General features: G+C 44.6%; 1 protein-coding gene across 3 annotated transcripts in view; it reads left to right on the top strand.

The window, feature by feature from the left end:
• LOC109301038 (EF-hand calcium-binding domain-containing protein 6-like) overlaps positions 1 to 27,500 on the top strand; it is a 111,346-nt gene that overhangs the window by 75,284 nt on the left and 8,562 nt on the right. For all 3 annotated transcript variants that reach the window (XR_002098412.1, XR_002098411.1, XR_002098413.1), the window contains exon 5: positions 25,751 to 25,892. The gene's annotated coding sequence lies outside the window, so the exon portion shown is untranslated. The remainder of the gene's footprint in view (positions 1 to 25,750; positions 25,893 to 27,500) is intronic.

Raw genomic sequence — 27,500 nt, 5'->3', positions numbered from 1 at the left:
CAGCCAGAATTATCTCCTGTTACACTTGATCTTCTACAAATGCATTGTAAGACAAAGATAATGTGTCTAATTTAAGACCAAATGTAACAAGTTACCATAATAAAGATTAAAAAAGAGAAGGGAGGACAAGAGTAACAGGAACAAGAATGTATGGTTGGATATGGTAGGTTAGAGTAAAAACTAATATTTCAAGTACGGTTTTTATGTATGTATCTATATAGATCAAAATATCAGAACCTCCCTGATCCTCTAACTAGCTGTTACCAATTAAGAGCTTTCCAAAGGCTCTGAAATAGGACAAGGTCATGATTGTATAGAGTAATTCAGGAAGGACCTTACATGCATAAAGAGCGGGTTGAAAAAAGGCACAAGACATTTGTGAGGGAAGCTGAATAAAAAAAAGGACTCTCAGGAGATGTTCAAGAGTTAGCAAGAAAAAGCGAATTAGGTGAGAGAATTAGGCCAAGAACTACTACTTTTTGTGCATAGGTTCTGCACAAAATCTCTGTACTACCTAAGTTCCACTTCAGCTCTCAAAATAGGATTTCAAATGGACTTAATGATGCATGGTCCTTGTGTTGGACTTCATTTGTAACCCGTATTTGTCTGGGATAGCTGATGTGTGCATGTGAGCAATTTCTGCCAGACGTTTCCTAGTATTTTGATGTCATGATTAAAGAAATAAACATGTAAGGCATTTTATTGGGTATAATAAAATGGCCATTTCAATTGTCCTTCCTGTTATATAGTAGAAAGTTTTTAGGAATGCTAGTGGAGATTCCAACAGGTAAGCAAAAGAATATTGATTTAAAGCAATGGCTTTCAACCGTTTTTCATTAGCAGACCCGTAAAAAATTTCAAACGACCGTGTGGACCCCTTTGGACATTTCAAATGGAGGTGCAGACTCCTTTGAATTGTAAGTGTGGTTATTCACATACTTTTGATTGATCATAGTCATCTTTGTGGACCCCTTAGACATAGTCTGTGGGCCTCTAGGCATCTGTGGACCACAGGTTGAAAAATATTGATTTAAAGTAATTTTTTAGCTATCTGTCCTGAGGCATTACTGAACTTAACTCTGCTAATAGCTTCCTTGACCATTTCATTAACAACTGGGGCAAACAAACTACCCTTCCTTGGCCTAGGTATAGCTCCAAAGTAGAACTCCTATTTCCCTGGAATTGATAGTGGTGACCTATTGAATCGTTTTCATGCTGGAATCTGGTTCACCATTATTAAAATCCCACAGTGAAGCATTTACCAGCTTTGTCCCTATATTTACAATACCTTTTGACTGAGATGTCTAAGAGCTTTAAACATATGCTTTAAATAGTAGACAGTCAGCTCTGACATTTCTTAGAAATCTTTTCAGGAGGCCATGTGGAATAGTTCTAATCCGGGAAGAGCCACTGACTCACTGTGTGATCTGACAGAGTGACATATCACTTGACCTCAGGCATAGCAGCTGTAAAACTAGGTAGAAAAATAGGGCCTTACAGAAAAACTGATGATGCATTTGAACACAGCTTTCCTGGGTAAATAAATCAGAAAACCTGCTCCTCAGCTTTTCTTTTCTCCCCCTTCCCTACCCCCCCGCCCAAAAAGAGGAAAAAACCCCCTGATGGTGTATTTTAGGCAATAATTTTACTTTCAATATTTCTAGCTTATGCATGTTTTGCAATGAACATTTACAGTGTAAGGAAATTATGTGTTGACCCTGGAATGATTATTTAAACTGCAGCAAAACACACAGCGGATATTTTTTTTTTGTTAGTAAGCTAGGAACTTGAGTTAGCAAACTTGTTAGCTGAAAAGAAAGGAGGGGCAAATAGAAGATATGGTTAGACCTCTGTAGAGGCAAAATCATACAATGAGATCCTGGTAGTTATTTCCATAAAGAAAAAAACATAATTGAAGAAAGAGGAGTGTGGCAGAGGACAAGCAGTGATGTTACAAGCATGTAGCAGGATTCTGTGAAAAACTGAAATTCTTGCCTTTTGGCTGCAGGGGGTGCAATATCTCCTCTACAGGCATGACAAGGTATAGTTTCCAGTCTTTACTACAGGCTGTGATTTGGCAGATTGGACTCAGGCCTGTAACAATAGAAAATTCACATCCTAAGGTAATTCATTTCTGAGTCAATCAGTATTTCCAAGGTGCTAAAATAGGCCCTCGACACAGGTACACATGACTACACACAAAGACAAGCGTTGATATGCTTAAAGCTCCTTTAGACATATAAATAATATTCTTGCAAAGTGAAAACAGATGTTACAATATAGAAATAAAAATGTTAATTAACTTTTGTCAAAATTCTTCTCTCTTTCTTAAAAGAGAAGCAGTACAGCTTTTCCAGCTTATTTTTTCTCTCTTAGGCTTTGGAGAAGTAAGTTTGGAGAGCCTTCAAGTAAAATGGATTATCTTTCCTGTGCAAGTGCTAGTGGTAATTTTTAAACAGTATATGAAACTATAAGCAGTTCAGTCAGCTCTGTGGAAAGTATAGCAGCTGGAACAGCAGCCTTCTCCTCTGTCAGACCTTTTGGCACTGACATTACCAAGTGTTTAGATTCCAGCTAGCACATGTCTGAGGATAGCTTTAAACAGTAGTCCATCTCACCAGCCATTCAGGGCACTCACTTAACTCTTTCTTAACTGAAAATGTCCCCACCTAGATAGTCTAGACCCAAACTATATCAATAATGGGCCACATCTTGGGGTGTAAAACAGCTAGAAAGCTCCCCAAACGGCTGACTAGCTATTCCCAAGGCCCAGGGGAATCTGCAGGCTGTGTAATGACAACATATCTGGCTCTGTGCAACTTACACCTGCTTCTCCATGGCAAACAGGTAACTGGAAGGAGCACGAACAGAGTGTACAGTGCTCCATAGAATGGCTGCTGGGGGCTTTTCCTGTTAGTGAAAATTAGCACAGCCACAAGCCTGGTCTAACTTGTGCCAAAGACTGGTACAATAAGTTCATGTGCTATGACCTCATGTTAGAACAGGTTAAAAATGAGAATGAGTAAAGTATACAGATACAGTTACCATCTCCTTCCATCATATGCCAAAGCTATAGTACGTTCTGTGCTACCTGCTGTTCTCAGGCAATCTGAAAAGTGTTTCCCTATCTAACCTATCCCACACAGCCAATATTCCTGAGCCATTAGATAAGAGGTTATGAATACAATACCAGTGCTCCGTGGAGTATTTCAAGCATAGAAATATAGTAGACCTGCCCATTCACCAGCCCTTTTTCTTTCTAATACCCTAATCTCTTCTAAAAATTAAAGATATTTCTTCTTCTTTCATATGGCTGACATAGATACAGAACAGAAACTATAATTTTACATTTAGGTGGCTGAGCCAGATAATTGCATCAGGGGCAGCAGAGTGTATCACTGTAATATCTCCATCATATTTGTAGATTGGGCATTGAGTCATTATATGTTCCGTAGCTTGTTCTGGGTGACCACAGTTGCACACTGGAGAGTTTTTAATTTTCCATTTGTGCCTCAAGTATTCGCATCTCCCATGGTTTGTGTGGATATAATTTAGAGTTGCCCATGAGTGTCGTGGAAGATCAAAGCCAGAGACCTTTTTCATTGGATCTAGCACAAGACGTGTATTTGGGATTTCCTGAGCATGTCTACACATGCATTTATTCCAGCCTAGATTTACTGTGCAGTAAGATACTGCACAGTACGGGTTTTTAGGTAGGTGTCTACACATGGGGGAACAGATTAGCACCCAGTTCCCTGCTACCCTGCAATGGGCCCTTGCTGCCACCAGGGGGAGTGCCAGGCTGTCTCTTGGCCCCAGAAGGACAATTTTCCCCTGCCCCTGCAGCAGGGAGCTCCTCGCCCTGGCTCCCCAGTCAGGGGTACAGGGCTTGGAAAGAGCAGCAGGGACAGGTCCCAGCCCCTTGCCCTGATCCACTGGTGGGGCAGCTAGCAGCTAGCTGCACAGGGAAGTCTGCATGGGCAGCCTGAAGCTGGCTGGAGACAGCCCAAAACAGGACAGTCCCAGCCACCTTCAGGCTGCATGTGCTTCCCCATGCAACCTGGAGCTGGCTAGAAACTGTCCTAGTCAGAAGCAGGTCCTAGCCCCCTCCAGGCTTGGTAGAGAACTGTCCCCATGCAGGGAGCTCCTAGCCCCTGGTCCGTGAACACAATTGCAATTGCGGAGTGGGGGCTGGGGAGCTCATTCCCCTCCCAGCTCTGTGAGCACAGAGCTTGGTGGGGAACAGGCTGGGGAGCTTGTTCCTCTCCAGCTCTACACTCGTGGAGCTGGGTGAGAAACATGTTCCCCAACCTGGTCCCCACAGCTCTGTGCTGGTAGAGCTGGATGGGGAATAAGCTCCCCAACCTCACCTGCAGGGAGCAACCAGTGTTGGCTCCATGACTGTGCAGCTGGTGCAGGGAGATGTTTGTCTCCCAGCCTGAGCCCTGAAGTTACAGGGCTTGAGCTGGGACACACTTTATCTCCCAGCAGTGGCTCTGTCACCATGGGGCCATGGCTGGGAGATGCTTATCTTTCAACCCGAGCCCAATGGTTGCAGGGCTCTCATGGGGCTCAGCTTGGGAGGATAAGGGTCTTTCAGTGCAGACCCCATGACTGTGGGGCTCAGGCTGGGAGATAACCATCCCCCCACTCCCTGATCACAATGGTGGAGTGGGGGGCTGGGAGATAAGGATCACAATCATGATCTGAAGCAGGAGGCTTGAAGCTCCCTGCTGGTGGGGCAAGGGGACATAGTTCCCTGCCCGGACTCTTGTGGTGGAGCTTGCCCTGGCAGCAGGGAGCTCCAGGGATCAGGGAGCTATCTCCCACCCATCGTGGATGGCTCACTGGTAGCAGATTTGGCTCTTGGCCAGGCATCTACATGAGTGCTATGGCGCCATTACTAATGCCAAGTAAATTTTCTGCTTGCATTTGCAAGTGGTAAATTTACTTGGGATTAGGGAGATTTACTGTGAAGTAAACAAGTGCATGTGTAGATGCATGTGCTTACTTCACAGTAAACTATGCTAATTCACCATTAAGCATCTTGTGTAGATGCGCCCCCTGTGAACTCCAATTGGTTTTCTAAGCTTCATCAGGGTTGAAGTCACATTATTGAAAGTTAAGCGCATGGATCCATTAAGATGTTCCTAACCCACTGTGTTCTAATCTGGAGTCAAAGTACTACAAAGTTCTGAAGTGTTCCAATCTCGAGTTTTAGTTTAGTTCATTAGCAAATGAGGAACTGGATACCAGTTCAAATGAGGAACCATCTTCAAAAACCAATACTTTGAAGTGGTGTTATGGAACTTGTGGTTTTGGTCTGGCCCCCTCTTTACTCATGCTTCCACAAGACACAATTTACTTGCCCTTATTCGCAGATAACAAAAAAAAATCACCCACATGGAAAACTCAGAAAAGTGGGGATTTCATAAAGAAAAATCACTTCTTACCATACAGAATTGTGCTTGACCATTAGCTATTACTCAAGGGCTGGTGGTCTTAGCAATGTCCTGTTGTGAAACAGTGACAACAAATAGAGGGAACTTAGGAATTTTAAAAAAATTACAGGGGCACTCAGAATTTAACAATAACAATGATAATAATAAAGGGACATTCTGGGCAACAAATACAGAACAGCAGAGTTGCCCAGGGGAAGACAACACTGTCACTACCACTCCCCACCTTCTATTCCTATGTGTTAGCTACTGGGTTATACTTTTAACACTAACAAACCAGTGACTAAGGCCAAGATCCTCACAGGTACTTAGATGCCTGATTACTAGAGGTGCACCAATACATCAGTCCCATATCGGATCAGCACTGATATAAGGAAAATTGACAGTATCAGCAATTGGCTTTTTTGGCCAACATGGACAATAATGGCACTGATAAATGCCCCCATGTATGAGCGCAACCAGAGCTGCAGCACAGCACGCAGTTGGCCAGGAGCACAGTCCTGCAGTGTCCAGCTGGTAAGTCTGTTGTGGAGGAAGGGGTGTGAGGGAGGCACATTGAGGCCTCCAATGCCTTCTCCGTCATATGTGTTAGCCTAGGCATGCTATGTTGTTCTGTCTCTAGATTTGTGAGTGATCTTTATAGTGTAAAATTGACTCCAGTGATTATAGATTCATAACCAGTAGGACTTATGTAGCCATTCAGTCTGACTTTCTGAGTTGTTTAGGACATTTATCTGTCATTACTACTTGTTTTATATCATCTGCTGCCTTACTGTCTCAGTGATACGAGAGAATCAGGTACCTCCCCTTTAACACTCATCTATTAAAATGGCCTAAGCAATTGTTCATGCAGTACAAGTTAAATATTCTACTTTTAGAAGATTCCTCCTCATTAATTATAAGATGTGACAATGCCTCTGCCCTCCAAGACATTATTTATTTGGCTATATTAATATTTTATGCCTTCATTTTATGAGCTCTTTTAGACCATTCTTACAAGACCTGGATTTCAATTAATAGTCCACTGTGTGATGCTGATACCTTCTGTTGTATAAAAATGTATAATTTTATATTATTTGAAAAACAGTATGTGATCATGACTGTATCCTAAAATATATTCACAAGAAAGAAGGGTGGGAGTGTGCCTGCAGTCTAAGCTTTGTCATTGCCCATCTTGTTGGATGCCTAATCATGAAAACTGGACATTCTCTAACTGGGGAGAGTTTGTTTGGGTTATTTATGGATTTGTTGGTATGAAATATCTTTTTAGCTTTGCTAGATAGCTTTCCATTGTCACAGTGTTAGCAGCCCTTTCTTTCTTAGGTCTTCTATGTGACACTTTGTGTTATATCCTCCTTCACTTTAAGTCTTGCTGTTGAAATGTGAGTAAACATAGTTTATATTTATCATTTGGATGGTGGTTATTGTTTGTTCTCTTTTCATACTCAGTAGCAATCCTGATGCTTCCCTTATTTATCTTTTTTCTGGATTCATTTTTAGAAACCTTCTAATTTTCTTTGGACTTCTCTAAAATGATATAAATTGCTAGGCTTGTTTGTATCAGTTTATCCCTTGCATGCATTTTAATTGCTATGATGTATTTATTCCTTCCACTTTCATCCCTTTCCACTTGTATATAATTCTGTTTTCCATTTCAGTTCTTTGCTACCTTTTGTTACCCATATTTTTGCTGGGAGTTCATTATGCTTCTGTCTCTTTGTATTGTGTCTTTTGACATATGACTATCAGTTTTCTGCTCTTGTTCCCACAAGTACTTTCGCCCATTTTGGTCTCCTGTTGTTTTCTTGATGTTGACAGTTGTCTTACAGAAATGCAGTGTTTTGGTAGAGCAAGCCATCACTTAACTTTCTCTTACTAGCACAAATTCAATAAACGTATGGTCCCATGTGATATTAGAAACTGCAAGAGTTAGCTCTGATCCTGCAAACATGTACCTATGTACTTAACTGGACATGTGAATATTGTGTTAACTGCAATGAGACCATGCAAAGATGTAAAGTGGAAGTAGTGTTTACAGAGTCTAGGTTTTGAATTTATTAAAAAAAACACTTTGTGGCAACTAAATTATATATATCTGGCTTCTGAGTTCTGATGGATGTGAAATTTCTGTGGAATTCATCTGAATTCCTTTCTTCCAGCTCAGAGAGGTCTCTGGTTTTCTCATGTTGTTTCAGTTAAACTATAATTGGCTTTAATTCAACAGTTGATGATTAAATACTTGTATTCCAAGCACAACCTGTTGTGCCAAATCTCTCTCAACTTCTAGTGCTACATCTTATGAGGAAATCTACTGTCCTTGACTGGACTCCCTTTTGTACTGTCAGCCACTTGCAAGTTATAAAAATACGGGGTATCTTTATATCTTGAGTGCCTGGACTGTGGGATTCTGGCTAGTTCCATGCTGTGGAGTATTGTGGGGTCAGAATTTGAACCAATGATAATATTTACTTTATCTTCTTTTTATTTTCACATAGAAAATTTAAAATAACATGACCTGGCTCGGATACTATACTTTTTATCCATAAGTTTCACATTGCTTTACCAAGGCAGTAGATATCATGATCTTCATTTTACAGATGTGGAAACTGAAGCAAAAATAGTGAGGCAATTTGTTTGAGGTAACCCAGAAAATCAGTGGCAAAGCTTAAGTAGAACCTGGGGTTTAGTAATAAGCAATTCAGAATATCCACTTTCAGGCCAGCCCTACCGTCCACACGCAAAATGCTGTTAACTTAATTCCAAGGCCTGTACCTGACAAAATTGCCTTATTATGGCTTTTGAGATACACAGAGTCAGATTGTTGCTGACTGGAGGTGAGGGCATGCCAGTCCACGTGGAGCTGTCTCAAAAGTGACATTTCTTCTCAGAACTCCCCAGCAGGGGGAGTTCAGCCTTCCCACATATGGACCTAGCCGGTTCTGCTTCTCAGTCATCCCAGCCCCCAAAGTTCAAAGGACCCGTGCGGTTTCCAAATAGAAGTAGTTGTTTTCTTACACTTCAGTCTCTGTTAAGAAATGTCATTTTTTATAGTAAGTATATGTTAACGGTGAAAATAGAATACTGATGCCTCGCATAGCCTCTGACATAACAGGTGTTTTCAATAGGCTACAGTGGTATAGGTTGTAGCCATGTTGGTCTAAGGACATAGGCAGACAAGGTTCAGGCAAGGTTACAAGATGGGTAAATCCAATATATTTTATTAGACCAACTCAGATAGTTGGAAAAATTACTCTTTGCAAGCTTTTGCATACAAATACCCATCGTCAGGCTCAGGAAGTATCTGGAGTTGGTCTGTGCTCTTCCGGGATAGTCTTCAATAGGCTACTGCATTCACAAAATTACACACGCACATCTAAGTACCTACACTTGGATGAGGGAACTGAGCAGGCTGGCATACACCCACAAACACCTGAAAAATGCACCACAGAAGTCAATGGATGTTGCAGGTGAGATCCTATTGTTTGCACCAGCAGGTGTTAATATGCTGAAAGCACATGAAGAGTAGCTAGCCCTGGTGTTTGAAGGTGACAGGCAGAGCCTCAGAGGGTGGAAGCCTTCTGTACATTTCCACTATACTGTATTGTTTCCAGACTGCCAGACATCACAGTTCAGCTGCCTGGAACTTCTCTGCGAACAAAAAAATAAAAAATATTTTACACAGACTCTGTGGCAGGGCCTCAGGTATCTGGCATTGCTGGAAAACCTTCTATTACAATGTGCAGGCCAAAGTTTCTCCTAGTGTACTCAGACAAAACTCCCATGATCTAGACTGCCTGTACCAGGGGCTGAACAAGCAGATTCCAGAGTCTGGAAGTTGTTAAGATGGCACAGACCTATCTTTGGCAGACAAGATTTTTTGGGTGAATCTGATATCTTTTATCAGACCAAATAATATAGTTTGAAAAAAAATTTTTGAACAAGTTTTCAGGTTCAAAAACCCTTTGTCAGGCTGAGGAAGTTGCAGCAGTTGGTGTGTGCTCTTCCTGGATGGAATGAAAAGTAAAGAAGCCAGAGGCTGGGCTGGTATGCAGTCGCTGTTGAGTTTGGCTTCTTTCTTTTTCATGTTGTACATTTTCCATTTCAAATGGCTGAATTTGATATCTCCCATGTTACAGGGGTGTAAGTTGTAGCTGTGTTGGTCTAACATGGCTATGAACAGACCTATCTTTGCACTCTTCCTTCTCTTGGTCCTGCCCTATGCTCAGGTCAGAGAATCAAGCCCATGATTTAATTGTGTCTGAAAGCAGCTCCTTGCCTGCTTGTTAGCAGCTAGCCCATTCCCTCAGCTCAGCAAACATTCCCTGCCACACTGTATTCAATTTTTACCATTAACATATACCTACCATGAAAAATGCCCAAGTCCTTGTTTTATTCCTCAAGATAAAACTTAAAGAAATCATCAAGCACAGTGGATCATCTGCCCATACTAAGCTGCTATCTCTAGAGTCTCCTTCAGAAACCTATCATGCTTCATCTGCTTTGTCAGTCCATTTACAGGGAACACCTGGGTAGTTCTCAGTGAGTCTGACAATTATTTAGGACAGGCTGTCCACAGGCCTGTTTGCCCTTAAAGGACAGGTCGCTCTGGTGTAGTGCTACCTGCTAACCAAAACATGCTAGTGATTTTGTCAGGCTTAAAAATCTCAGGGAGCAGGAAATAAGGCTAGCTTTAAAAATTGGCTTTTGATAGATGGTGCTTTATTGCTGAACCCCCCCCCCCCGTTTTATAAATATTTGTGTTTCTGAATTGCTAAATTCAATTTTATCTTGTAGTTTTCAAATGTAGCCATAAATGGGCCTTCATCATATGGCAGTATGTAGATTGCATCTGTTATTCCTTGATTTCTGTGTATTACTCATTTAAACTGAGAGGAAATCTCATCCCCACTACAGAGACAGTAGCTATTTTTGTGCTTTTAATGTCACAGACAATGGCAGAGGATACACACACAAAGTCATTTCTAAGGAGACTTTCCTTTGTAACTTTCTTGTTTTATTGCTCTCTTAATCAAGTGTTTCTCAAATTGGGTTAAGCAGTGAGTGAGAGGAAATGAGAGGAAAGAATAGGAAAGCAGAAGTGAAAGGGAACTGGAAGAAAAAAGGGGAAAGAGATAAAAAAGGAAGACCTATGCTGGAGTATCTCCAGGGCTGCTGGAGAGGATACAGTGTGGTTGTAGCACCCTGAAGCTCTACTTTTTTCTTATTCATGACATAAAATCTGAGGTTTAGCAGAAGCATGGAAAAATTGGAATGGGTTCTATAGCCCCCTGTAGTGGTCCCTCCTCTATGGGGTTCATCAACTCCACCATTTACTGTGAGTGGTCCTCTCCTCAATGGGTTTTCACCACCCTGTCACCTCTCTGCCATTTATTTTCACCCACCACACTAAGATGTCATCAGGAAAGTACAGGAAGGCAGATGCCCTCAGCTGTGGGTCGAACAGTCCAAGTTTGTGATGTATACACAGGGCTCCTCATCCCCTATGCCCTGTCCTGTCACACACCCATATAGATTTTAGTCCTTGAATCTTAACTCTGAGGATCTTTTCTGACTCGCACCTTCCAGTTCCAGTGTTTGGCTCTTATAGGTCTGGCACTTCTTGCCACTTCCACGAGTCACCCTGACTGGTGGAGCCGTGGGTACTCAGCTAGCAGGGCCATCCCTGGGGGTGCAAATTGGGGCAACCGCCCCAGGCCCTGTGCTTTGGGTGGGCCCGTGGAACCAGATGGAGTGGCATGGCAAGTCCGTGCTGCCACCAGCTTCACATCCGGCCGCTAGCCACCCCTCCCTCCCACCAAATCTGCCACCAGCTTCTTTGCATCCAGGGGTGGGGCCCTGCACAGGCTGATTTGTCCTAGGCCCCACACCCTGCTTGGATCATCTCTGTCAGCTCTTCCCAATCCCCTAGTCCCCTAGGGAGTCTGGTTGCAGCAGTGTCCCCTTCAAGCAAGGCTCTCTCTTCCTCTTTCTATTTGCAAGGTTGTAAGTTGTATTCTTCTAAGTTGTATTAAGTGAATCCTGGATCCCTTAATTACCCTGGAGTAGTTCTTTAAGGCCTACAACTCACTCCCCTTAAATGTACCCTGGCAACATAACCCTGACTTATTTCTGTCTTTGAGCTGGCTAGGTTATACAAAGACATTAATCAATTTACTTCTTAATCAATTTAACATGACTCAGTCATCAACTGTCCCTCTCTTCTCAATTGATTCTTCCCCACTTTGGCTATCAATTAACTTCTTAATTGATCTTATCCCCATTTGTCATCAGTTAACTCCAGTTTCTTCATTGATCTTGTCCTTTTATATTTAATTTTGCTCTCAGGACCTGCTCACCTTCCAGGCAACCACAGTTTTCTCTCACCCTTCTGGCCACAGAGTTTCTTTCTGTCAGGCCAGGGTCGAGTAATGTACCCATCTGGATCCCAGCTTGGGCAGCAGCTCTGGCATCTTCCTTTCTTTTTTCTTCTGCAGGATTTTTCTCCCATTCTCGGCTCCCAGCTCATGTCTCCACGTGAGCATGTGAGGTTTCTGGTTTCCCTCACTCTCCCCTCTCCAGGAAGATGGGTAAGTCTGGCTCTTCCCTATGAAGAGCACCAGAACTGCCCGGGCCCTATGGGAGCCAGCTCCGGCTACGCCATGCATCCAGCTTAACCCTTTCGGTATCGGACTGCATCTCTCCCATGGCTCTCAGACCATCTGCACCGGCACTCCCCAATCAGATTTCTCTCGGGGAGATTGCATAACAGGGTCTGGGATCAATGCCTTGTTACGCCCCATAATCATTTTTACCTATCCTACCCTTTCCCTGGTTCAACCTGTGTTGCTGTGTTTCTTTTTTGGATACGTCTTCAGAAGTTGTCAATGGAACTTCTCCTTCCAGGCTATGGGATAGAAAATCTGCCATGACATTCAGTTTTCCTGGTCAGGGTTCTACTGAAAAACAAACGGGTTGGAGTGCAAGCACTCAGATCATTAGTCATGTATTATCAGTTTTGATTGATTGCAACAATTTTAAGGGAGTGTGGTCTGTAACCAAAGCAAATTTTCTCTCCAGCAGATAATAATAAAACAGTTCTACACTCCACTTGATGGCCAGGTGTTCTCTTTCAGTGGTGGAATAATGGGTCTGTGGTCCTACCAGCTTCCTACTGGCATAGGCTACTGGTCTATCCTCCCTACTCACCTTCTGTGTTAACCAAGCCCCTAAGGCTGGGGCTGAAACATCTGTTTACAGAAAGAAGGTATTTGCAAAATTGGGGGTATAAAGCACTGGACTTCTACAGAGGGCCTCTTTCACCTGCTCTAAGGCTGCAAGGGCCTCAGGTGACCATTGGATAGAGCCTTTCCATTTTCCCTTTGTTGAATTGATTAAAGGAGTTGATATTTCAGAAAACCAAGACATGGACTTCAGGTAATAGTTGGCCAGTCTTGGGAAAGACCTCAACTGTTTTTTAGTTTGTGGGTACTTTGTATGTTTTTGTGGGTAGTTTTTATATCTTAACGGCCTCTACTTCGTCAGACAGAGGTTGGATTTAGCTCTGTCCTACTTGAATTCCTAAATACTTTATCTCCCTCTTTCCCAGGGCATACTTCCTTGGATTGGCCATTAGCCCGGCTGCCTGGATCTCCTTGAGAACATGTTTCAAGGTGCCTCAAATGTTGATTCCAGCTTTCAGAAAAACATATAATATAGCCAATATAGGTCACTGCATACAACTGACGAGGGGCTAACAGTTGGTCCATTAACTGCTGGAAGGAGGCTGCAGCTCCATGCAGACAAAAAGGCAACCTCCTTATTGGAAAAGGCCCCATGGGGTACCAAAAGTCTTTTTACTTTATCTTCCCTTGCCATCAGAATTTGCCAATATCCCTTTGTGAGATTAAGGGTGAATATGAATTTTGCCTGACATTCCAACATCTCTTTGATATGGGCATGGGGAAGGCATTGAAGACAGAGACTGCATTAACTTTCCTGAAGTCTATGCATAATCTTATGATCCCATTTGGTTTTGGGAGTATCCCGAATAGGCTACACCAGAGGCTCCAGGATTCCTCTATAATCTCCTTGTGAAGCATGTGTTCCAATTCTTCCCTCACCGGACCATACAGATGTCTCAGGAATTGCCTCCATTGGTCCTGCACTACGCATCTTGGAGGGGACATGATCCTGTGTTCCACCGCTCAGGTTATCCCTGGCTCTTCTGTAAATGCATCTCCAAAGTCCCTTATAAACTCCTGAAGTTGTTCTCCCTGAGCTGGAGTGAGTTGTTCCCCAATCACAAGTTTTACTTCCTTCTCTATGCAGATCTTTTCCCAGCTTCTGGGGCGCAACTGTAGGTCTTCCGGGGCAGGGTTCATTAACCAATCCTCCAGTTCCACCCATCTTTTGAGCAGGTTTATGTGATATATATATGTGATAAAGTAAGGGCTTTCTCCACCCTGTTTGCTCAATTTCATAATTTACAGGCCTCACCCTGTGGGTGATCTTATAGGGAACCTTGCCACTTAGGTAGTAGCTTGCTCATGTTGTCCGCAGGCACCTATACTGGAATTTTCAAAAGGAGACTGGACACACACTGTGTTGCAGTTATTTGACCCTAGCAGTCTTTCCTGCCCAGAGCAGGGGGGCTGGACTCAATGATCTAATGAGGTCTCTTCCAGCTCTAAACTTTTGTGAATCTTCTGTGAATTTGTCTGGTAAGAGGACCAGGACTCTGTACTCTACTTTAATTCTCTTTCTTTGGTTCACCTGTCTCTTTCTTTGGTTCATCTTTTGCTATTCCTTGTTCTTTTCCAGATTGTCAAAGGCCACTTGCCTCACTCTCTCTAGGTGATCTTTAAGTTCTATAACTTGTCAAGGCCCCCTCATAGTTGCTAGTTCAGACTCCCTCCATCCTTTGCACACTACATCCCCTTGGGCTATGACCATATACTAACTGAAAAGGACAACAGCTTGTTGAAGTTTGTGAGATTTTTTGAATAGCAAACATCAGCGGGGGTAAAAATGAATCCCATTTCTTTGGGTCCCCTTGTATATAGGTCTTGATCATATTCCTTAAGGTGTAGTTAAACCGTTCTACCAGGCGGTTTGGGGGGTGATATACTGAGGTCTTTAACTGTTTAACTTTTAGTGCTTTACACACCCCACTTAATTCACACAATATGACATAAAGTTAGTTCCTTGGTTGGTTACTATTTCCTGGGGTATTCCTACCCTAGACACCAACTTAATCAGTTCCTCCACTATCTTCAGGACACTGACACATCTTAATGGGATGGCATCTGGGTACCTGGTAGCATAGACTGTGATCACTAGTACAAACTGATGCTCCTTCATACTCTTAGGACATGGCCCAGTGATAATCTAATGCGATTGTCTCAAATGGCTTCTGTCTAATCGGCATAGGTATCATTGGGGCCCCTGGTGGGGGCAATGTTTGAGACCAACTGGCACTCAAGGCATCCCTGTCAGAACCACTGTACCTTCTTATAAGTCCCTGGCTAGTATGCCCACTGGATCAGTCTAGCTCTTTCTTGTCCCTACCCAGGTGCCCCCCCATGGGAACATGTAGGTAATAACGTAACAAGGCCTGTCTATATTTTTGGTGAATGGCCACCTGAGCCAGCTCAGTCCCCTCACACTGCCCCTTCCCAAACAGATATAAAATGCCATTCCTTACCTCAAAATGGGTGTATACTTCCAGAAGCTCAGGTCGCAACATCTCCCCTTCTCTCATGGCCAGTCCTACTTTGTAAATGTGCCTAAAGGTGGGTTATTGAATTTGCTTCTCCCTAAACTAGCCTTCTCAAAAGAGCTCACCTAAATTGAGGTCTTCTTCCAGTGTCATTTCTGCTCCTGGGCATTCTTCTTCTCTTATCAGGCCTTCTTCCCAGGGTCCTCTGTCTTTTTGCCCTTTTATAAATTACCTCATGCCCCATGGTTTGGTCTACTACCTCATGAAAGTGAGGCCAGTCCTGTCCTAGCAGCATAGGACATGGCAGCTTCTGGGCTAACCCTACTATCACATCTTCCATTCTTCCCATGATGCTTAGCAGCAACTGCTTCATTTGATATTTATATGTTTTGCCGTGCTTACAAACCATGCTAATAGGGTTGTCTTCTGTCCTCATCTGTGGAGGAACTAATTCTAACTCTAGTGTGGCTTGGGCACATCCTGATTCCACCATTGTGGGCGTTACTAGGGCACCTAACCTTGAGTCCACCATTAGCCTCAGGGCTTGGGTAGGGCCTATGTGCCATCCAAAGCTACAGTCCATTTTTTTCATCATGATGGGTATTTGAGCTTCACTTTCCCTAGTGAGGGACCAGTCCTTCTCCAGAATGCCCCTCTCTTATTTTCTTCAAGCAGTTTCGTGCCATATGCCCCACAATTCCATACTGGTAACACACTGAGTCTCTAGGCCCGGCACTTCTGGGTTTCCATCCTTGGCCCATGCCCCCTCTATTCTTTGGGCCCCTGGTTCTCAACAAGAGGTGATGCCTGCTGAGGTGGAGATCACCTTTGGTAGCTTCTCGTGGGATATCTCTCCTTCCACTGCCACAAAGGCCTCCACAAGATGTAAAGCCTCATCCATCATCTGAAGTTAGTGTCTTTGTATCCGTTTCTGGGTGTGCTCTTCCATATCATTGAGAAATTGCTCCAGGGTAAGCAAATCCATCACTTCTGTGCTGTTTTTTTTCCTGTACCCATCTTTCAATCAGATCTCCCAGGTATTGAACCAGAATCCTTGGTTGTTTTCCCTTGGGCCTCCTCTTGGCTCAAAATCATTGCCTATAAAACTCTGGTGCTATGTCCAATCTGTATAATATAGCCTTCTTCACTTAGTTGTAATTGCCAGCCTCAGCCCTTGACAGAGCCCTATAAGCAGCCTGAGCAGGGCCAGTTAACAAAGGGCCCAACTGGCCCAACTGGCTCAGGGTTCCATCCTGCTGTCAACATTGCTGTCCTGAAGGCCTCCAAATAGGCTTCAACCATCATCACTGGCATTCATAATCCCTCTACAGCCCACATTATCCTGGCTTGCTGCACTTTGATTTTCTCACTTAACTCTTGTTGCCTGTTCAAAATAGTTACCTGTGCCTTGGCCTCCTTGGAGAAGACTCTCACCAGTTCCTCCATCTGGGCCTGCCAGCCTTCGAATAACTGAGTCATCATACTTTGTGTTTGTTGCCAATCTCAAGGGTTTCCCTCTGTCACCATAGTGTACCAGAATCCATGATGTTCTTGTAATTGTTCCCCCACAGGGCTGGCCATGTGTTCTTAGGTTTGTTTACCAGCCAATTCACCACTGTAAGCAGTCCCTCCTCTACAGGATTCGTCAACTCTGCTGTTTACTGTGAATGGTCCTCTCCTCAACAAGTTTTCACTACCCCATCACCTTTCTGCTATTTCTTTTCACCCGCTATGCTAAGATGTCATCAGTAAAGTATGGGGAGGCAGATGCCTTCAGCAGTCGGTCAAACAGTTGAAGTTTGCACAGCTTCTCCTTCCCTATACCCTGTCCTGTCACACACCCATATAGCTTTTAGTGCTCAGACATTTTAGTGTTCTGAGGGTCTCGCCTGGTACCCCTTTTCTGACCCACACCTTCCACTTCCAATGTTTGCTTCTTACAGGTCTGTCACTTCCTTCTCCTTTTATGGGTCACCCTGACTAGTGGAGCCATGGATATCTGGCTATACCCTCAAACAGTTGACAACCACTGTTGTACTATGTGACTGAAAAACAGAATGGGTTAAAATTTGAACAACATATTTTCTGTCTGACAGCTTCCCCCTCCCCTCCACCCCCCACTCCTGATTTGAATCAGTTTAATTGAGATTTTAGCTATTTTCAGATACTCTTTCTCTGGCCTCTGACTTAATGAATTTTCAAATGATCAGACTTTCTGAATCTTTCCGTAGAATAAATCCATGTAAATTATCCAATTACAGACCTTATTTATATTAAAATAGTGTCTCCTCTGTATATTTTATAACTCCTGTTTATAATGCTGATTAATACATATTAGCCATTAGAGAACTAATGTAATAATCACAGCACAGGGAGGTCCAAGATGTACACACAAAAATGAATGGACTTCTGTTTCTCATGCAATAGCCCATCTCCATATAGAAGTGTGGATATTTGCAGGAAAGCACATTTTTGAGGGTGAAGCATAGATGTCCATGTTGGGAAACTTAACTTGCAAAATTTTGTTTCTTTGTGTAAGGGCCTTGTTACACATTACACTGTGAGCCACTGTTGATGAGTGTTAGTGCTAGTTCAAGTTTGGAGTAGTCACACATTCATGCCAGCAGACACCTGGAGAACAGAAAGGTAAGAATTCCCCATCCCATTCTGGGCTTCCCCCCTAGCCCTGACGCCCATGGTTCCCCAGTTCCCTCCCAACCCCAAAACTCCTGCTTCCTCCCCTCTCCTCTCCCCCCCCACCACACTTACTTGTGGCTGCCTGTGCTGTCTGCCTCAGGGGAGCAGGCAAGGAAGGGATAATTTTCCTCCCAGGCCACCACCATCACCACCATGGGACTGTTACTCTTCTCTGGGCTGAGCCTGCCCAGAGACCAACAGTGGAGGCAGTGCTTGGACAGGCAGTTTAACCCTTCCTTGCTGCACAGGCAGCCACAAATAAGTGGAAGAGGCAGAGCAGTGAGCAGGGATCTTGGGTGCAGAGGAGGGCAGCATGGGGACAGTGGGCCTGATCTGGGCCAGTGGAGGAGGCGGGGTGTTTACACTGAAGTGTAGCCTACAGTGGCCACAACTTAGTGTAACACAAGATGAGTAACACAGATCAGAGATAATTCTGCCCTGGAGTGACCGAACTTGAGCTAATTAACAAGTACTTAAAACTAGTTTCAGGTGTTAATGTGCAGACAAGCTAGGTGTTAAGCGTTGCAGGAGCCACCCAAAATTATGTGTAAGGGCCATGTTACCACGCATTAACACAGAGGTGGGCAAAATACAGCTCCCGGGCTGGATCTGGCCCATGACACAATTTCATCCAGCCCGCAGGTGCCCACCACCTAATTGTACCCCACCCAGCCCTTCTGCCCATGAGGGTGGAGCAAGGCACCCACATATAGACACACCCTCCCAACATACCCTATTACACCTCATCCTACCCTTGTGTGTGGAAGGGCCTGACCCAGCCAGCATGCACCTTTCAGCTACTGGGGGACTGGCTCAGCTTCCCCAGCATCCTGCTTGCTCCAGACATCAGGTAGGAAGGCGGCAGGGGTGGGGGCAGTGGAAGGAGGAGAGCTAAAGCTGGGTAGGAGCACAAAGCATGGGGCTGGGGCTGGCAGCAATGCAGAGCCTGTGCCAAGGCAGGCAGCAGGAGCTTGGAGCTTGGGTGGGCAGGGTGTGAGGGAGGGTGGGAGGTTTGGGGACCCTCTACACACTCCCCTCCATGGTGCACAGCTCTTGCCGGCAGCAACAGCAGCAGCAGGCAGAGGTGTTTCGGGTGCTCGTGCCCAGCACAGGCACTGCTGCCAGCAGTGCATGGCTCAAATCAGCACTGAACCTGGTAGCAAGGAGCACAACTAGGCTGGCTCACCTCTATTGCATGGGGTTCTGCATGGTGCACTTGCAGCTCCCACACTCACACACCACTAGGAGAAGCCACACATGATGGAGCCAGCTGCCTTTGCCACTCCCTTCCATGCAGGCCCTGGGACTCCACCTGGAAGCAGGGGCCAGGGCTCCTCTTCACTTCCACTGAAGTCTTAGGGCCTGCACGGCAGGGAGCAGTGAAGGCAGCTGGCTCTATCTTGCTGGGCTTCCCCTGGTGGCACTTGAGTGTGGGAGCTGCATGTGCACCCCAGGGAACCCCATGTGATAGAGCCAGGCTGTGCTCCTTGGCCTCATGTGCAGCGCTGGCTGGAGCTGCATGGTCCCAGGAGCAGCACCTGCTCTGGGCAGGAGAGCCCCAAGCGCCCCTGCCTGCTGCTGCTGCTGCTGCTACCACTGGCAGGAGCTGTGCGCCATGAGGAGGAGTGTGTAGGGGGTTTCTTCTGGTTGCAAGAGGGCAAACCTTCCCTCCCAAAAGGAGTATTTCTGGGGGGCAAGGGGAGGGACTTCCAGTGGTAAAAGTCAGGGGTTAGGGGCAGGACTTTCTGTCTCAAGATGGTGACAAGGGAGTGGAACACCTGTGAAGGGGTGGGGCTTTCCTTGCAGTCCTTGACAGCTCACCAAAACTTATTAAGCAGCCCTCCAGTTGAAATAATTGCCTGCCCCTGCTTTAACACCTGAAGCTGTTTTTAAGCACTCATTATGCAGCTCAAAGTTTCACTGCTCCAGGGCAGGATTATCTCTGACCCATGCTACCCTGGTTCTGTTACAGTAAGGTGCAGCCACTCTAGGCTACACCTTAGGGCCTTATTACACATTAATTTTAGGCAGCTTCTGACACTCTTAAACCTTGGATTGTCTGTACATTAACACCTGAAAGTAGTTTTAAGCACACTTGAGACAGCTTAAAGTTACGCCACTCCAGGGCAGGTTTATCTTTGATCCCTGGTATCCAACTTGTGTTCCATTAATGTGTGGCTATTCCCCAGAGATGAGTGACCTAAGTTGCAGTCTTCTAATGTCCCAGGATGCAGTTTCCCTTCCTCCACCATCCTGTTCTGTGTGGACAGACTTTCCACCACCCCAAACTCTACTGCCCAGGGGGCTGTTCTGACACCTGATTGGAAATGGGCAAATATAGTGCCCATATTTAAGAAAAGGAAAAAGGCTATCCAGAGAACTACAGACCAGTCAGCCTTATGTCAGTCTCTGGAAAAATCATGAAGCAGATCCTCAAGGAATCCATTTCAAAGCACGTGGAGGAGAACAAGGTGATTAGGAACAGTCAGCATCCATTCATGAAGGGCAAGTCAAGCGTCACCACCTGATTGTCTTCTATGATGAGATGACTGGTTCTGTGGATGTGGGGAGGACAGTAGATGTGGTATACCTTGATTTTATCAAGGCTTTTGATACGGTCTCCCACAACATTCTTGCAAGCAAGCTAAGGAAGTATGCACTGGATGAATGGATTGCAAGATGGATAGAAAACTGGCTGGAGGATTGGGCTCAGAGGGTAGTAATCAATGGCTTGATGTCTAGTTGGCAGCTGGTATCAAGTGGAGTGCCCCAGGGGTTGGTCCTGGGGCTAGTTCTGTTCAATATCTTCATCAATGACCTGTAACATAGCATAGAGTGCACCCTCAACAAGTTTGCAGGTGACACCAAGCTGGGGGGAGTAGTAGATATGTTGGAGGGTAGGGCTAGGATTCAGACTGACCTAGACAAATTGAAGAATTGGGCCAAAAGAAATCTCAAGAGATTCAACAAGGACAAGTGCAAAGTCCTTCACTTAGGTTGGAAAAATCCCATGTATGGTAAAGGCTGGGGGCTGAGCAGCTGGACAGCAGCTCTGCAGAAAAGGACCGGGGGGGTTACAAAGGATAATAAGCTGAATATTACCCAGCAGTGAGCTCTTGTTGTCACGAAGGCTAACGGCATACTGGGCTGCATTGGTAGGTATGTTGCCAGTCGGTCAAGGGAAGCGATAATTCCCCTCTATTTGGCACTGGTGAGGCCATATCTGGAGTACTATGTTCAGTTTTGGGCCCCCACTACAGGAAGGATGTGGACAAATTGGAGAGAGTTCAGCGGAGGGCAACAAAAATAGTTCAGGGGCTGGGGCACATGATTTCTGAGGAAAGGCTGAGGGAACTGGGTTTATTTAGTCTAGAGAAGAGGAGACTTAGAGGAGATTTAATAGCAGCCTTTGACTAACTGAAGGGGGGTTTGAAAGAGGATCGATCTAGATTGTACTCAGTGGTGGCAGATGACCGAACAAGGAGCAATGGTCTCAAGTTACAGCAAGAGAAATTTGGGTTAGATATTGGGAAGAATTTTCTCATTAGGAGGGTAATAAAACACTGGAACAGGGTACCCAGACAGGTTTTGTACTCTCCATCCTTGGTGGTTTTTAAGACCTGGCTAGACAAATCTTTGGCTGGGATGATCTAGTTGGTGATGGTCCTTCTTTGAGCAGGAGGTTGAACTAGATGACCTCTGCCCCCACGCCCCCACTTGCTAACTTGTGCCTGCCTGTGCTGTCTGTCTCTGGGGAGCAGGCAGGGAAGGGTTAACCTGCCTGACCAGCCAGAGCCACTGCTCTGGCAGTAGCAGTCAGCCTTCCCCTGGGACAGACAGCTAGTCAGCTACAAGTAGACAGGGGTGGGGTGGGGGGCAGCAGCAGTGGCAGACCAACAGGCAGGAAGGAGGGAGCCGTGGTCCCCGGACACCAGCCTGGTGGGAGTACCAGCTGGGCCCTTCAGAATTCTTATTGCGCTGTGTGACTTTAAGTATTGCTACACAGGAATGGGCAAAATGCAGTCTGGGGGCCGGATGCGGCCTGCTAGGCCATTCCATCCGGCCCATGGGGCCCCTAAAAAATTTAGAAAATTAATATTAATCTGCGCTGGGCTGCCTGTCATGTGGCCCTTGATGCCTTGCTGACACTCAGTAAGCAGCCCTCTGCCTGAAATAATTGCCTGCCCCTGTGCTACAAGAAGGGTTGGGGGGACACACAAATGCAAGCATTGGCATTGGCCTCCGGGTGCCAGAGACCCACGATATGTCACTGAGCAGTGGAGAATGCCAAGGGGCAAAGGGAAGCTGCAGGGGTGCAGGGGGGAACTTGGCAGCCCCAAGGGGCAGAGAGCAAGCCTGGAATGGAAATGGCAGAGGGAGGATATTTACCTTTCAGTCCTCCAGGCCTCTGCTGGCCTGAAGTGCAACTGCTTCAAAATCAAGATGGTAGTAACACCCATCAACATTTGTGCAGGTCATAGTGTAAGGTGTAACAAAGCCCTAAGATGATGTGTTGTAGCATCAAGGCAGTCTTAGGATGTCATTTGATCCTAATATTAATGCTAATTAATATCCAAATGCTGTAGATTTTACACTGAGTTGACAGGAGTTTAGCTGAGAAATAACTGATAAATAAGGACTGTAGCATTTGACTCAACAGAATAGATTTTTGAGGTTCAGAAGAAGCCTCCTTACATACAGAATTGTACTGCAGCATATTGCATAAAATCTGGCTCATGTATGATGAGGCATATATACTATTACAATTGGTTAGGAGGCTCTGTGACCCAGTGGGCCTGTCTACATGAGATGCGACTGCTCAGTAGCTGAATAATACTGTGCAGTAGCGCATCACAGCACAGACAGTGCTAAAACCCGACTGTGCAGTATTATTAGGATACCATGCAGTAGCATCACTTAAAAGACACTTGCCAGTGCTAATGTACAGTAACTCTGGTTACTGCACATTTATTTAGGACTTGCTTATAAGTGCTCAGTAACCACTGCACAGTAGCATCTCATGCAGATGCACCCAGTATACTGAAACAACTATGAAGGGTTTCAAAAGAGAAGTATCAGCAGGACTATTAGCAATGGTAATTCAAGCCCTTCAGTAAACATTTTTGGGTAATCTTTTAATGGTAAGGTGGTTTGGGAAATTTGACTTGAAGCCATTCATCTGAGTTAACAATTTTATACTGTAATAACATAGACTAATAGTGACTTCCCTCTTTTCCTCATTACTGCCCTTTTCTCTGAGAATGATCTCTCTGAAAGAGATTTTTGAGAGAAGCAGGAAAAGGTGCTGTATAACTTGCTGCTTTATATAAATCTGTACCACTGCTTAAACTCAAGTGAGGTTACAGATGTTCTTTTAGTTTTGCCCTGCAGTTTTATAAACTCCATTAGCTCTTGACATTTACCTTGATGAGCTGTACCTTATGAGTACCTAGCTATGTAGCCTCAACCCATCTGGGATTTAATTAAGAGGCTTTCTTACCAGATGCATTCACACTTCAAATGTTTCTCTCCAGAAGGACACAAAACCAGCAGGGCTTCCCTATCACAGGGCATTAATTGATGCGATGCTCTCGTTTTCAATATGTCTGACTTCTTGCCTTCAACCCTCCCATGCTGAGTTCTTGTGTTCCTTTTTACCCCAGGGTCATGTCCTACACAGAGCTCCCACTGTGGCTTTGCTCTGCTGGGTCAACAGAAACACGAGACGAGAGTTTTCACCCTTTATTATTACTTGGCTAAACTTGAAAAAAAATAAGATCCCTATCAATTTCATCCTTAGGCTGCATCTTAGCAGAGATATGGTAGAATGTAAAGACTGCCCTGCTCCAAGTCTTTAGATTTCCTGTACCTTTAAGAAAGGGTAGCAAGGATGGCATCTGACAGGCTCTGCAGCTTTCACAGATTGTAGCTGTTTTCTTCTGAATAGCAAAACGTGTTCCAAAGAACGGCTTGACAAAAGCTTCTTATATTTCAGCAATGGCAGCATTGGAAATATTTCATGCATATATAAGATCAAGCATCTACATAGACAATTGCTGTTTTCTGCAACTTTTGTAAGTTTCAGTAAAACTTATTAAGTACTGTTTCTCTTTCTTTTTTGAAAAAGAAAAAGCCTGCATTTTCTGCCATTTCCCAAGAGGCTTTTTATCTGTTTAAACCAACTAGGGATTTTTCACATATTGACATAAGCATTCATTTGCTAATTTGCTGGACATTAAACTGCACGGAGCCTCCCCCAGCGTCCTTGAATGAGACTGAAATACTTGGGTACTTAGTGCTGCTCAGACTCCGCATCATTCCTAGCACACATATGGTTATTCCTCCTCTATCTCCCAGATAAAAGTCACTGTTTGATCGCCTTAAGGAAAAGAATGAGTTAAATGGACCAATATTCGAGCCTTGGCTCTAAAACTGGGCCTTTTGAGAAAGTCCTCAGCACCTGCAGCGGCTAGGTCATTTGCACATACATAAATAAATAAATTAACAATGAATAAATAATTTAATCCTGCCACACAATGCCACCTTGCAGATTTGATCCTTTGCTCCCAGTGAATTTGTCCATTCCTAATTCTTTTTGATAAAGTCCTCAGATACTTGCTGACTGTCAGGCTAATTTTCTTATTGTTTTCGCTTGATTAGTTCTGTATGACCTAAGGTCGCCCTTAAAATCCACATCTCTCGTGAAGACTCCGAAAGGCCTTCTTTTTTTTCAAAGGGATGGAAAGTGCCTGCCATTTCTCCGGACAAAAGCCTGGAAGGTTTTCAGTTATTAGCCTCCTGAAGCAGCCCTTTCGCTCACCCAAGCGCAAAAAAAACTCATTAGGGGGCACCTTTCTTTCTGGCTTCTTTATCTGATGCATGTAGAGCTTACGTATATCAAGATTTTCAGGTCTTGGATGAATTTGGACAGTCTCCCCTTTAACCCTGCTGGACTGTGCTGTGTCCACCCCACAGGGTTACCTAGAGCTTTGTGTTCTACCCCACCTGGAGGGTCTTGCTGTTTTTAAAAGCTTTTACCAAGCCTGCTGTGGGATAAGTGACACACACTTTACAAAAATCAATGCAAAATGAAGATGCATAAATGCACTCTGAAGTGGTTACACAGCACATTTAGGAAGTCAGGCAGGGTTGCCTACCACAGCTGGAGATTGTGCCTGAATATTCTACGTTTTATACCTTGGGGTCATTTTTAAGGCTTTTTTGGTTTGAGTTGTAGTCATGTGCTAAAGTCATGACTAAACCTTGGCCTGTCCCTTTGAAAAGTGCACTTTGTTTGGGCTAGATTGTGCCCTACCCTACTTACCCATCCCTTTGCAGGGGCCAAGTCTTGATACAACCTTGTACTTAGCTAACAGAGGTGTAGTGGCAGAGCATTTCAGGTGCCTCCCTTCTTCTCTAGAGGCAGGAGTTTGGGTTTTGCCTCTAGAGCTGTACCGTGGGTAGTATATGAAACAGAAGCCACTCCATTCAGGCGTTGTTGCTGTACCTTCCCCAAAGGCACATCCTGTTTCTCACAGAACAGGAACAGTAATCTCCCTTGTACTCTCTTGGCCTTGCAGAGGGTGTAAATCAGGCAGCATTTGGCCAGCTGTGTATCTGGGAAAAAAGTGCAGCCACATATATAGCAATGCCATGCTTGTGTTTACTCGCTTTGAAGAAAAAGTAGCAGGGAACCATATAAGCAGGTGGTATTTAGTGAAATATGCATGCTAGTTACAGTTTCTATCCCATGTGGGACACTTCTGGGTTTTATGTATTCAGCAGCACTGGGCTTTCAGAATAACTCTTCTACTTAAGAAACCAGTGAGTGAGAGGGGGACAGGCAGGGTAACATTGATGTTGTTGTTTCTTTCAGGAAAGGATTGCCCAGTCTCTTTGATGAGAGATCAGTAATGAATTCTGTGTCTGAGATAAATGAAGACAAAGATGTGCAGAATCAGAAAGAAAATATTCATGACCAGAAAGAGAAACACAGCTGTAAAAGAGCTCCTAGACAGGTACAATGACACCACATACTTTTGTTCTGGAGGACAACTTTTAATTAACTGATGCTTATCCTGACCGATACCATCTGGATCAGGATACTGCCATAGTCTTTGTTCGAGGCAGAGGAGGTGCCTGAGAACAGCTTGTGCTGGTGACTGCAGGTTCAGGAATACATGCTAGTACCCTGATGAGGATTGCAAAATTCAATATTTTGTCCATAATTTAATAGTTTCATTGCTGACTGTACAAGGTTGACATCTTGCTTCCAACCTACCTTAGTGGTAGAGATCATGGCCATGTCCACACAAGCGTGGACATTAGTTTCCCCACAGACAAGTAGTGCGGCAGCTTGTCCCCCAGGAAAAGCCCATGCCACGCTCCCTCTGGTGTGTGGCAGGTTACCCCAGATGGGGTAGGGGAGGCTGGGCCCAGCAACTGTTCTGGCCCCAGCAGCCTTACCAGGGGCCCTGGGGCCTCCTGAGGCTACAGCCACAGCGCTCCTGCAGCTGGGAGCCTGGCCAGCAGCTGGAGCATGACTCCAGCAAGCCAGGCTCTGGCTTTGGGCTGTGCATGCTGTCACCAAGTGCTCTGCCCCACTTTTTTTGGTGTGGGTTTTTTTGACGTCAGGATCTCCTGGGCTCAACCCTCATCCCCCACACGCTGCAAGGTAGCAGCGTGGGAAACGCCTGCATGTTCAATGTGCATCTGTGGTGCCACATACCGCATGTCCACGCTTTTCTGATGCAGCCTATTGGTCTTCAAGTAGAACAAAATTTGTTCTCAATTGCAGATGTATAAGTCCTGCAGTAATTTCTCTGAAACTTGTAGTATTATACCTGGACTGACAGCTATGTGAATGAGAGTATAACATAGATCCTTGTCTTATTTTGCCTTTGAAGTATCATATAAGCCTGTAGTACTGCATACATAATAATGATAGCAGAAGCTCTACATGCCCTCTACGTGCATTTCCATGACATGTGTTGTGTCTATGGGACAAAAAACAGGAATTGCAATTTACATTTTATCAGAGAGTCTCTGATCAAGTCACAACTGCTAACCCTCTCAAAACCTCAGCCTACAAATATTTATGCATATTCATGATTTCATAAATATAAACTCAGACTCATAAAAATAAGTCTATGTGTAAGTGCTTAAAGGATCAGGGCCAGAGTGTTTTATCCTTGTACCTGGCACTCTGTGTGGCAGCTCATAGCCATCTTAAAAACAGTGACAAATTACATCTCCAATGGAACCGCTGCATAAATAAAATGACATAAACTCTAATGTAAGTGTTTGCTAGATTAGGCCATATGTAATTTTAATTTGCTAGAATGAATGTGAAGGGGTGAGAGAAAGATCAGACCTGTGATAGAAATATGAAGACATAATTTACCTAGATTTCTCCCTGGGTTATCATGAAGTACTGCACAAGGAATTAGAAACATAACTGACCATTGCTAAAGTAACAAGTTGATAGGAAAGTAGAATGCAGAGTTCACCTTGAACAAAATTTCCTCTGCAGTGGCAGCTTGATCTAGCTGTGAAACAACTGGAGTGGGCATTTGTATAATTCAAGGTTGTCCAGCTTCTGAGTGGCTGAGGGTGGCAAGACCCCC

Source organism: Gavialis gangeticus, unplaced genomic scaffold, assembly GCF_001723915.1.
Source record: "Gavialis gangeticus isolate Ggan-Ray unplaced genomic scaffold, GavGan_comp1, whole genome shotgun sequence".
In the NCBI taxonomy this organism is placed as follows: Eukaryota; Metazoa; Chordata; order Crocodylia; family Gavialidae; genus Gavialis; species Gavialis gangeticus.
The sequence above is the reverse complement of the archived record's forward strand: the minus strand, read 5'-3'. Positions and strand labels throughout refer to the sequence as shown.